Source organism: Rhinopithecus roxellana, chromosome 2 (genome assembly GCF_007565055.1).
Source record: "Rhinopithecus roxellana isolate Shanxi Qingling chromosome 2, ASM756505v1, whole genome shotgun sequence".
In the NCBI taxonomy this organism is placed as follows: Eukaryota; Metazoa; Chordata; class Mammalia; order Primates; family Cercopithecidae; genus Rhinopithecus; species Rhinopithecus roxellana.
The window spans coordinates 172,893,879-172,905,589 of record NC_044550.1 but is presented as its reverse complement, the minus strand read 5'-3'; the positions used below and the strand labels follow the sequence as shown (position 1 = coordinate 172,905,589).

The 11,711-nt window shown below is 39.0% G+C and overlaps 1 long non-coding RNA gene across 1 annotated transcript; it reads right to left on the bottom strand.

The window, feature by feature from the left end:
- Nucleotides 1-538: 538 nt before the first annotated feature.
- LOC104673238 lies at nt 539-8,268 on the bottom strand. Its single transcript, XR_749494.1, has 3 exons — nt 8,137-8,268; nt 3,040-3,186; nt 539-1,069 (listed from the first exon to the last, which is right to left on the bottom strand). It is a non-coding gene; the product is annotated as an uncharacterized LOC104673238 (long non-coding RNA).
- Nucleotides 8,269-11,711: the final 3,443 nt, after the last annotated feature.

The following is an 11,711-nucleotide window of genomic DNA, read 5'->3' as shown; positions in this document are numbered from 1 at the left end:
GTATACTAGTTGCTCAGAGTACAAATAAGTTACGAGAGACATGGAAGCTGGTGTATGACATTGAGGAGCCTTTGTCAAGAGGAAGTAATTTTCAAGATTTTTTAAAAAGTTTTTTTTTAAGGCATAGAGGGAAATGATTCATTTAAGAGAGATATTTAGGTCAGGCGCAGTGGCTCACACTTGTAATCCTAGCACTTTGGAAGGCTGAGGCAGGTGGATTGCTTGAGCTTGAGAGTTCAATACCAGCCTGGGAAGCATGGTGAAACCCCACCTTTACAAAAAATACAAAAATTAGCGGAGCCTGGTAGCTTGCACCTGTACTCCCAGCTACTTGGGAGGCTGAGACAGGAGGATCAGTTGAGCCCAGGAAGTGGAGGTTGCAATAATCCAAGATCATGTCACTGCACTACGGCCTGGGTAATGAAGTGAGACCCTGTCTCAGAAAAATAGAGAGAGAGAGAGAGAGGAAGAGAAAGAGAGAGAGAGAGAGATTTAAAATGCAGGAGGGAAGAATTATTTGAGAAGGGACGGATTTCTTTTTTTTTTTAGCTAGACTCAAAGCTGATTACAGTTAATCAATGTAACTGTATAATTCCTGTAATTTTATAAAAGGAAATTAAAACCATTCAAACACCAGCCTGACCTTTTTGTAAGTTAGCATTTCTCCATTATGTAGGTAGACTCATGTATTTGGATTACAACAGCAATTGTTTGTCCACTGCTCTATTCTTACGAAAATTATCAACTGGTTTTATATAACCTTCTGGAAGGCTGAGGTTCTCCCTTCAAGCTCCCATTCCCACGCAAGATGACGAGATTCCCCACTCTCTGTTAAAGGGAGTTTCTAGGTATCCAGGACTGCTAAAGTGGAGCTTGTCTGTCCATGGAAGACACAGTGGCAGGTGTAAATTTGGTGAGTGTGTTTATCAGAGGTCATTTCCGAAAAAGGGCCTTTCCTTTTCCTCTTACTTTGAGAATTCCTAGTATCATCTTTCAGTTATTTCCCTATAGAGTCACAGTCTGCTTTTTATTCTCCCTTTCTCCAGCTCCAAGCCCTCAATCTTGTGATCTATGGGTAAAGAAAAACCAAACAAAGCAAAGCAAAACAAAACAAAACATGACCCAAAAATCTGTTTAACATTTAAGTCAATAATTTCTTTGAATATTTTTTTCAGCATTGGTGTGGCTGAAGTAGGCAAAAAACCCTCAAGATACTAGTGAGAGGAAAAAAAAGGGATAGGAAAATACATAGAAAACAAACATTAATGGCCTGAGACATACCCTTGCCAGGTTATTAAACAGATTAATAATAATAAAAGGGTTTCACTTCAGTGCTTACTATGTGACCTTTAAACACATAATTTTTGTTTTCAAATGTGTAACTTATGTAATCATCACAACACCCAATGAGAAAGGCGCAATTATTTTTATCATTCTACAGATAAGAAAACCAAAGCACAGAGAAGTTAGGTATTTTGGTCAAGGTGACACTGATGAAACTAGAATTTTGAGTCTAAGCTGTCCAGTTCCAATTCTACACTCTTGATCACTACTCCACATTTGAAAGATATAATGTTCTTAGTTTTGCTGAATTACTATCTCTCTTAATTAAAACAATAACAACAATACTTCTGGGTATTATTTCAAATATAAATATTATTTTGATAAGATTACTTTGTAGAGAAAGATTATTTCATGTAAGTCAGGGAATTAAAAATCAAGATTCCTTGGCTCTTGTACTGGCCCAGCTACCAAAGCAGAATTACCAATGTCAGTGAGAATGAAATCATATTGAGAATATTTTCTGTTAGACTCTCAGCAGAGTGATACTCAGTAACTAGTTAAGTTAATTGCCCTGATTTACACTGATGATTTACAAAACTGCATATAACTTGCTATGAAAATATGTAGGTCGTTGTTAGATATCTGAAGAAATGTGGAATTGCCAAAATAGATTTGTCTCAGTTGTACAATTTCAATTAAGTTTTTAAATAAGTGCTTTATACATTGCTTGAGTAATTTGAAAATCATCTACAGATATACAGCATATTTCTTTCATATGAATTCTCAGGTATGTAATGATAGCTATCTCCATAAACTTGCTATAAATATTCTCAACATCCAAATGAAATCTGCCAGAGAAAATCATCTAGGGACACAAATAGAAATGTTACAGAGGAAAAATAACGAACTAGTAATATGGTTTCCCATCGACTTTCTACACAGAATTAATTCCTCCCTTATCTCGGCAGTATCTAAAGCAATAGTTATCAATCTCTAGTTTGTTCATTCAAGGAGCTAGCTACATCTTTAAAATGTAGATTCTGAAACACCTCCAGGGCTTCTGATTCATTAGGTCTGGAAAGGACCCCAAAGTCTGAAATATATGTGTGTGTGTGTGTGTGTGTGTGTGTGTGTGTGTGTGTGTGTATGATATTTTGGTATTTTATTGATAGGAATAACATTTTGATGACTTTTTCTTTTAAATATCATTTTAGGTTCAGTGGATGCATGTGCAGGTTTGTTTCCTGGGTAAAGTATGTAATGCTGAAGTTGGAGATATGAATGATCATGTCATTCAGGTAGTGAGTATAGTACCCAACAGGTAGCTTTTCTATCCTTGACCCACCCCAACACTCCCTTATCTAGTAATCCCCAGTGTCTATTGTTCCCATCTTTATGTCCATGTGTGCTTAATGTTTAGTTCCCATTTATAAATGAGAACATGCATTATTTGGTTTTCTGTTCCTGCATTCATTTGCTTAGGGTAACGTCCTCCAGCTGCATCCATGTTGCTGCAAAATACTGATTTCCTTCTTTTTCATGGCTGTGTAGTATTCCATGCTATATACGTACCACGTTTTCTTTATCCAGTCCCAATCTGTATTTTAAATAATCCCTGTGGGAATTCTGATGCAGATGGTCAGCATCTCACATTTCAGAAAATATGGATCAGAGGCAAATGAAATCAGATAAATGTGTGGCTGTTTCTGACATGCATGCTTTGCTCAGGTAGCACCTAAACAGAAGGCCATTTACCTGGTTTTGTTCACTCTACAGGCCAACAATTGGCTGCATGGTCAACGTGTGATTAAAAAATTAAGATAGTTTCTTAAACCACTGCTGAAGGAGTCAATGACTTGAGGTTTCAAAAACAACACAAAAACTAGTTGAAAAGGACTCAACCTTGAATATAGAACAAAATATTTCTTATTTACTCAATAGTTAACGTAAACAAACATGTATGCAGCAAACTTTCAGGAGCTGTTAATATCTCATTCATCTTCAGAAGGACTAAAGATGCTTTGGCCTAGATGAGGCTGGGGTAATATTTTGTCCTCTTATTGCACGACTCCTCATTTATTTGACTTGGCTTAATGGGATCTACTGATTCTTATCTTGCCTCACAAATGTGAATGTCAATTCTGGCACGTGGTACACTGTGCTAATTTTAATATTTTTAGACTATTTGTAATTGTTCATAAAGATCTTCATCAATTATACATCTATATCTTTGGTTACTGATATTTTTATTAGTTACTATACAGATCAATGTGGAATTAAAAACTTGTTTTTCCTCTAACTTGGTGAATATGTTGACCATGTCCAGCTGTGACAGATAGGGATCATCTTTGTTATGACCCAGTGAGGATGATAGAGACAGCCTTCCCTTTTCACAGGAAGAGAAGGGCTGCCAAATGGAGCAATGTCTGAAACAGTTTCCAACAATGGGCAGGAGATTTGACTGTTTTTAGCATGTGTCACATAGTCTAATGCCCACAAGACACTGCTATTTAAATATACCATTCCCCCTTCATTCCCCCTTCTGTGTGGGTTGCACAAGCTTAGCTAATGTTACTCTGTTGGTTCTTTTGTGATACAGACAGAGTCGCATCAAAATCTACTTGTTGGGGTTGCAGTTTCAGGTGGAAAAGAAAGACATTTATAGTGTTCTTGGAAAGTTTGGAATTTCACAAATTAGATTTTTTTTTAGGTGGGAATAAACCATCATAAAAAAAAATAAATTGTCAACACACCAAGACCTGTCCAGAGACAACTGATCTTTTTTTATTCCAATTACTTCTTTCAGGGATAATTTAATTTTCTAGGAAAAAGGGATAAATAGCACGATGATATCTTTTTTCTTTACATCCTTCATTGTACGATTTTTAGCCTGAAAATTTTTAACTCATAACCAGTACAGTGCTAATTGAAAGAGTCAGTTACTGTTATGCTTCTGCAATAAGCACCTCTCATCTCTAAGGTACCTCAGGTAACCAGTGCACAGACACGAACTCCTTAAGTAATCTGCAGCACTGGGAACTGGAGTCCACACAGGAAACCCAAAAGGATTTAAGGTCCAACATCTGCAACCCAAAAGTATGGTGTAGGAAGCTTCTGAAGTCAATCAGAAAGAATCTCCATATTTCAGCTACATTAACAAGTATGAGAGAAATCTGTTATCCTAAATGCAAAGAAAACAAAATAAAATGTTGGCTTTGCCTTTAAGCTATGTATTTTAACAACAACAAAAGAGTAGATCTACTCTCTGCCTTCTGCTTTAACATAAGTTCATTCTAGTTACACTCTTATAACAGAGCTCCGGAAGCAGCTGTATTTCACTTTTCTGTCTCAGACATATATCAGAATTCATATATCAGAGCCTACACAGTCTCCATTTTGAGATATCTAACATTTCTCAAGATTTTAAAGCTTTTGTTGCCTATACAGTCTCCATTTTGGAATATTTCACATTTCTCAAGACTTTAAAGCTTTTGTTTCACTCATTTGGGGGTAAGTTTTTGCTTTTTCCTTGCAATATTTTTAATCAGTTAAAAGTCCCAACCAAATTTCTTGTTAAAAGAACCATCCAGCATTTCTATTTTTGATGATTACTTTCAAAGCAAGGAAACACATCAGTGTGATTAAACTGAAAACAAAATAAAGTTGCAGTTTTTTTCTACCATAAATAGGTCCCAAAGCTCAAGTGAATATTGGTTCATTAGTTGTGACAAATGCAAGGTATTAATGAAAGGGAAAAGGGACATGCATAGTGGCTCATGCCTGTAATCCCAGCACTCTAAGAAGCCAAAACATGAGGAATGCCTTGAGGCCAGGAGTTTGAGACCAGCCTGGGCAATGTAGCAAGACCCAATCTTTATTTAAAAATGAAAAAAATACTCAGGCATGGTGGTGCATGCCTGTAGTCCCAGCTACTCAGGAGGCTAAGGCAGAAGGATTGCTTGACCTCAGGAGTTCAAGGCTACAATTAGCTGAGATTATGCCACTGGACTCCAACCTGGGTGACAGAGTGAGACCCTGTTTCTAGGATAAATACATAATTTTTTTAAAGAGAAGGGAAATCTGGAGGTATATATATAGGAAATCTCTATACTATCCTTGCAACTTCTTTGTAATTATAATAAAACTACAGTTATGACCTGCATAATGCTTCAGTCAACAGCTGACTGCAAATTATAGTGACAGGAGGCAGCCAAATACCTAGGCAGATTGGGGAGGGTCTCTGGTGAAACCCCACCTTTAAGCCAAAGACAGATTATAGCCTGAAAGCCAAGTTGCAAGCTAAATCCTCAGACCAGATTGAGAACTTGTCTTCCTGTTTGGCATGCTTTCCTCTGATTGATCCCCTCCCTTCACCTATTTTACATATATCTACTCTTTCCTAATTGGTTTTCTACACTGTCATGCCCACCTTGGAGTGGGGTCTTTGCTTTAACCTTTTTTACATACTCACAAACCAATCAGTAGGCACTCCCCATTCTGAGTCCATTAAAGGCCCCAGGCCCAGCCATACGGGGATTTTCCTGCCTTCGGGTAGGGGAACCCCCCTTCCCCAAATGTATCCCCTCTCCAATGAGAGTTTTCCTTTTGCTTAATAAACTTTACTTCACTCACACTCCCCTGTCCATGAGCCTAATTCTTCCAGTCATGAGACAAGAACTCAAACCTAGCTGAGCTGAGGAGCAGAAAGACTGTATCACATATACGAAGGTGGTCCCATAAGATTATAATGGAGCTGAAAATTTCCTATTGCCTAGTGCTGTCAGAACCATGGTACTTGATATGGTTTGAATTTGTATCCTCACCCAAATCTCATGTCAGATTGTAATCCTCAATGTTGGAAAAGGGGCCTGGGGGGAGGTGACTGGATCATAGGGTGGATTTCCCCCTTGCTACTCTCAGGATACTGAGTGAGCTCTCACACGATCTGGTTGTTTAAAAGTGTGCATTGCCTCACCCTTTGCTCTCTTCTTCCTCTGACCATGATTCCAGCTCCTGCCTGCTTCTCCTTTACCTTCTGCCATGATTGTAAGTTTCCTGAGGCCTCTCTAGTCATGCTTCCTGTACAGCCTGTGGAACTGTGAGCCAATTAAACCTTTTTTCTTTATAAATTACTCAGTCTCAGGTATTTCTTTATAGCAGTGCAAGAATGAACTCATACAGTAGTGCTGTAGCCTAATGCATTATTCACATGTTTGTGGTGATGCTGGTATAAACAAACCTACTGGCTGCTAGGTGTATAAAAGTATAGCACATACAATTACATACAGTACATAATACTTGATAATTATGACAACTATCTTGGTTTATATATTTACCATTATTCAAGTATAATGATTTGCCATTATTTTAGAGTGTACTTCTTCTGCTTAACTTAACCATAAAATAGCTTCAGGCAGGTCTTTCAGGAGGTATTCCAGAAGAGGACACTGTTATCCTAGGAGATGACAGCTCCATGAGTGTTATTGCCCCTGAAGACCTTCCAGTGGGAGAAAATGTGGAGGTGAAAGACAATGATATTGATGATCCTGACATGGCCTAGGCTAATTCTGGGTTTGTCTAAGCTTTTAACAAAAAACGTTTGGAAGTTACAGAAAGACTTCAAAAGTTAGAAATAGAAAAAACCTTATAGAATGAGGGCATAAAGAGAAAATACTTTTGTATAGCTGTACAATGTGTTTGTGTTTTAAGTTGTGTTATGATAAGTGTCAAAAAGCTTTTGAAAATTTAAAAGTTCATAAAATAAAAATGTTACCATAAGCTAAGGTTTATTGTTGAAGAAAGAAAACATGTTCAATTAAATTTAGTGTAGCCTAAATGCATAGTGTTTATAAAGTCTACAGTAGTATACGGTAATGTCCTAGGCGCTCACATTCATTCACTACTCACCACCCACTCACCCAGAGCAAGTTCAGTCCTGCAAGCTCTATTCACAGTAAGTACCCTATACAAGTGCACCATTTTTAATCTTATATACCACATTTTTACTGTACCTTTTCTATGTTTAGATCTGCTTAGATACACACACACTTCCCATTGTATTCCAATTGCTACAGTATTTGGTACAGCAATATGCTGTACAGATTTGTAGCCGGGAACCAATAGGCTATACCATAGTTTAGGTGTGTAGTAGGCTGTGACATCTAGGTTTGTGTGAGTAAATTCTGATGTTTGCACAGTGACAAAATCACCTCATGATGAGTTTCTCAGAACATATCCCTGTTATTAAGCAATGCATGATTGCATTTAAAAATATACATTTAAAGTTTAAGGTACAAAGAGCAAAGATAAAAGGTGAAAATTACATGAACTTTTAAAGATTATCTAGTCTAAACAACTGCTGAGTGTCAGAATGTGTTCATCAGCATCACCCATAAAGGATTATCTAGTCTATATAACCTTGAATTGTATTTCATCAGAAAAATCTTTAAGCCAAGGCAACCCAATAAATATATTTTGGGGACTCCTCTAAGAGAAAATTACCCGCTTTTAAAGTCCAAATCTCTCTCTCTCTGTGGATTCCATTTTAGAGATATTCTTGGGTTCCCAGTAAGCCTTTAGCTCCTCAAGGACTGGGACTCTTCAATCTTTGTGCTCTCTACTCAATACATGTTAAATATAAAACAAATTGAATTCCTTGTAGTAGTTTGCTCAGGCTTGCTGTTCTGTGTGGGAAACACACAATACTCTTAAGGGTAAACAAACTTTATCCCATGTAAATGGCAATGCAGATGTAATAAGCAAATGATATAATAAACAAATTAATATAATAAGCCAATTGCAATGCGAAGGGGAGAAGGGAAAAGATATATATGTATATATTTTCACACTCACCAGACTATAGAGGATTCACCACCAGACTGGGAAGCAACAGCCTGGGCTCCAGAGTCGGCCACTCATCCATGCACAGAAAAGGAGAGTTCTCTTGAAGCTTCGGCGCAGTCTGGGACCCTGAGTTGTTTGACATGAGGCCCAGTCATGAGGGTCCTTCACGACAGGGCTCAAGGAACACAAAAAAGTCAACTTGTTTTTATGATTGTCTATTGTTTTTCAATAACTAACGTATAGGAATAGATTAAAATAGAGATTTCCCCGAAACAGCGCTGGATGAATGCCTCAAGGAGCTCACATAGCCTGTTCCAGGACTTGGTGACCATTGTTCGTGCCCACGTTCAATTGAGTTCACATTTAACATTTAACTTTTCCTCCACATTCGGCCTCAATTTATACTCAATTGTAGGAAAATACCCTTACAGATACACGGGAAAGGCACGGTTGATATAGATTACAGATACAGGGTAAACACAAGAGAATCTAAAGCACAACTAATAAAAACCACACCCACCATGGCTTTGCAAGCAGAGTCATATTGTGAGAATTGTTGGGCATATACACATAACATTCAGTATGCAGTAAAGTGCGAGCCCCTTATTGGGCTATGGTAAGCATATCTAATGCCATTCGACTTTTCAATTCAACAGTACGCAGCTGAGCAAATTTATCTGATAATAACATAAGTTCAGTGCTACTATCATTAAGAGCTTTGTTTTACAGGTAAGCTTAATATTTTAATTTACTTCTGTAGCAGGTTTGTACCGGCGGCAGGGGAGAATACTGTGATAGGGTACCACCACCAGAGGGTCCTGTGCATTTGTAACTAGTGATGTTTGCAAGCATTTAGATTACTGGGGAGGGAAATATCATCCTGGATGGTGAATGAAATTAATGGCCACCCCCAAGTGCATCTCCCCCTCCAATGTGGGGGCAACTATCACCACCCGTAAAATCCACATACCCAGAGGGCTCCCCAGAGAAGGGGAAGAGTTCTCCTATAATTGTATTGCTAGAATGTGTAATTTAAGTAACAAAGGCGCTGTGCTTCCTTTGGGCTTGGGATAAAGTAGACTGTTTGGTTAAAAGAAGTCCAGGTTGGATTACAAGTGTTATTATCCCACCCCCATTGGTATTGGCATATCCATTCGGAAATATTAGCAAGGATGATTCTCCAAGGTAACCCATTTCTGGCGGCCTCTGGCAACTCGACACATTGTCAGCACTGACTGCAGTTGGCTTCTGTCATAGCGGTGGCTACCCAGTTGATGAACTCATTCTCAGCCTCAGACATGATGACCCAGGTACTGATTACTAGCAGACAGGTTATTCTCTGTAATAACAAAAATGGAGGGGAACATGATATTGTTTTTCATCTTTAGGAAATTGTACTAGGCCTTCATTTTCTGCTCCCATAGCTACAAGGTCACCAGCCTTAGGGGCAGGATCTCATGGATGCTGTACCCATATTTTGGCTCCAGGATTATAAGTTGCCCTCTCTGGTGGACCTGAATTCTCCAGTTCTATATGTTGTTTCTACTGGGGCAGATATTTCCTCAGTGGTTGACAAGGTACCACTAACAATTGAGCAACCTGCAGCTGCAGTTTTATAGCAAAAGAATCCAGAGTGGTATTGTATAAAATGACCTTTAACTTTCCCCGGTAATCACTGTCAACTATATTATAATGCCTCTCATTGCAAGGCTTGAACATGTTGTAATCCACGTATCCACATTCGAATTTGCAGTTACGGTGGAAATTTTGGCCTGTTGATCTGCCTGCTGATTAAATAGTCTGTCAAGAGAAGGCAGAGACACATGAGCATCAACATGGAAAACAGTGGTAATGGTAGCGTGTGCCAGTATTCAATATTAGGCACCAGTATTCAGTGTGCCAGTATTGTTTTCCCCAAATCTCTTTATTCCCAATTAACCATTTGTTTTGTTGCCATTGGGGCATCCAGGTAGTCAGACCATTTGCTACTGACCAAGAGTTGGTATACAGGTGACAAATCCCTCTGGTCTCCTCCTGAATAGCTTGGAGGACAGCTACCAATTCAGCCAGCTGGTTGCTCCCGCCACTTCCTTCATCAGAACCAGTGAGTTTTAGGGGAACTCATGACCCAAATCATAATCATAAAGACATCATGGTTGAAGCAGAGGTGCTCTGTTTCCAGTGAAGCCCAATAGCAAGCTAACAGTTGATTCTTGAAAGGAGTATAAGCTTTGCCGGTCTCTGGCAGTTTCCAGATCTAAACCACAAAAGTACCCTCTTCCCATCTTGTTTCTGCCTAAGGCTCCAATTAATTAGCATGTTGTTGCAGTTCTACTGGCCCATTCCATATGGGCCATAGATTTAGGACCAGTTGAACTGCTTGTTTAGCTTATTCAAAAGCCATGCTCTTTTTCTCTCCCCAGTGAAAGTCATAGCGTTTTCTAGTGACTGCATGCAGAGGTTCTAAAATGTTACCCAAGTGGGACTATGATGTCTCCAGAATCCAAACAAGGCAATAAATTTCTGGGCTGCCTTCTTAGTGGTAGAGGTTGCAAATTCTAGTATTTTAGCCTTAACCTTTGTTAAAATGGACTATTTTCCTTATTCCATAGGATGCCAAGGAATTTTACGGTTTGTGGAGGTCCTTGAATTTTACAAGGGTTAATTTCCTGGCCTTGAGATAGGAGATGGATTTTTACCTGCTCCAAACCCCGGCTGACTAGTTCTTCAGTTTTACCCTAACCATGCCATTCAGATAGCTGCTTTTTTCAGCAATAAGCTGATAGCTTTGAGCCTAATCAGTCAAGACATAGGCCTGGCATTGGGCCAGGGCCAGTCTGAAAGTCAGATTAGCATTTTCCTTTTTCAGCTTACATTTCTCTTGAAGCAACCAGTCTCTATCTTGACACATTAACTTATAAGCAGTAAGTAAGCATCATCCATACTGGGGAATTCCCTCAGAGTCCCCTTTACCAACTGGGATTCCCTGCAGCACTCCACGCAGTCAAAGGTTGAAATTGAACTAATTTAGATTCCTAATTATCACAAAGGCCAGTTCCCCTGGACCATTCAATCACCAAGAAGGAAAACTGGGGGAGTTCCCATCCCGGGATAATACGGGAAGACCTTGAGCTCCCAGCCCAGACCCTGCAGCCAAAAAATGGCTTCTTTTGCTTTCGAATCTTGTTCGTGATGCCAAAAATGTTCTATGCAGGAAAAGTGTGAGGGGAGAAGAAAAGACAGACATGCAATACCTTTAAGGGTAAACAAGCTTTATCCCAAATAAATGGCAATGCAGATATAATAAGCAAACGATAGAATAAGCAAATTAATATAATAAGCAAATTGCACTGGGAAGGGGAGAAGGGAAAACAGATATATATATATATCTCCTGGGCTCCTGAGTTGGCCACTTGTCCGTGCACAGACAAGGAGAGGTCTCGTGAAGCTTTGGTACAGTCTGGGACCCTAGCTCTTTTTGTAATGAGTTGTTTGGCAGAGGCCCAGTCATGAGAGCCCTTCATGACTGGGCTCAAGGAACATAAAAAGGTCAACTTGTTTTTGCGAGTGTCTATTGTTTTTCA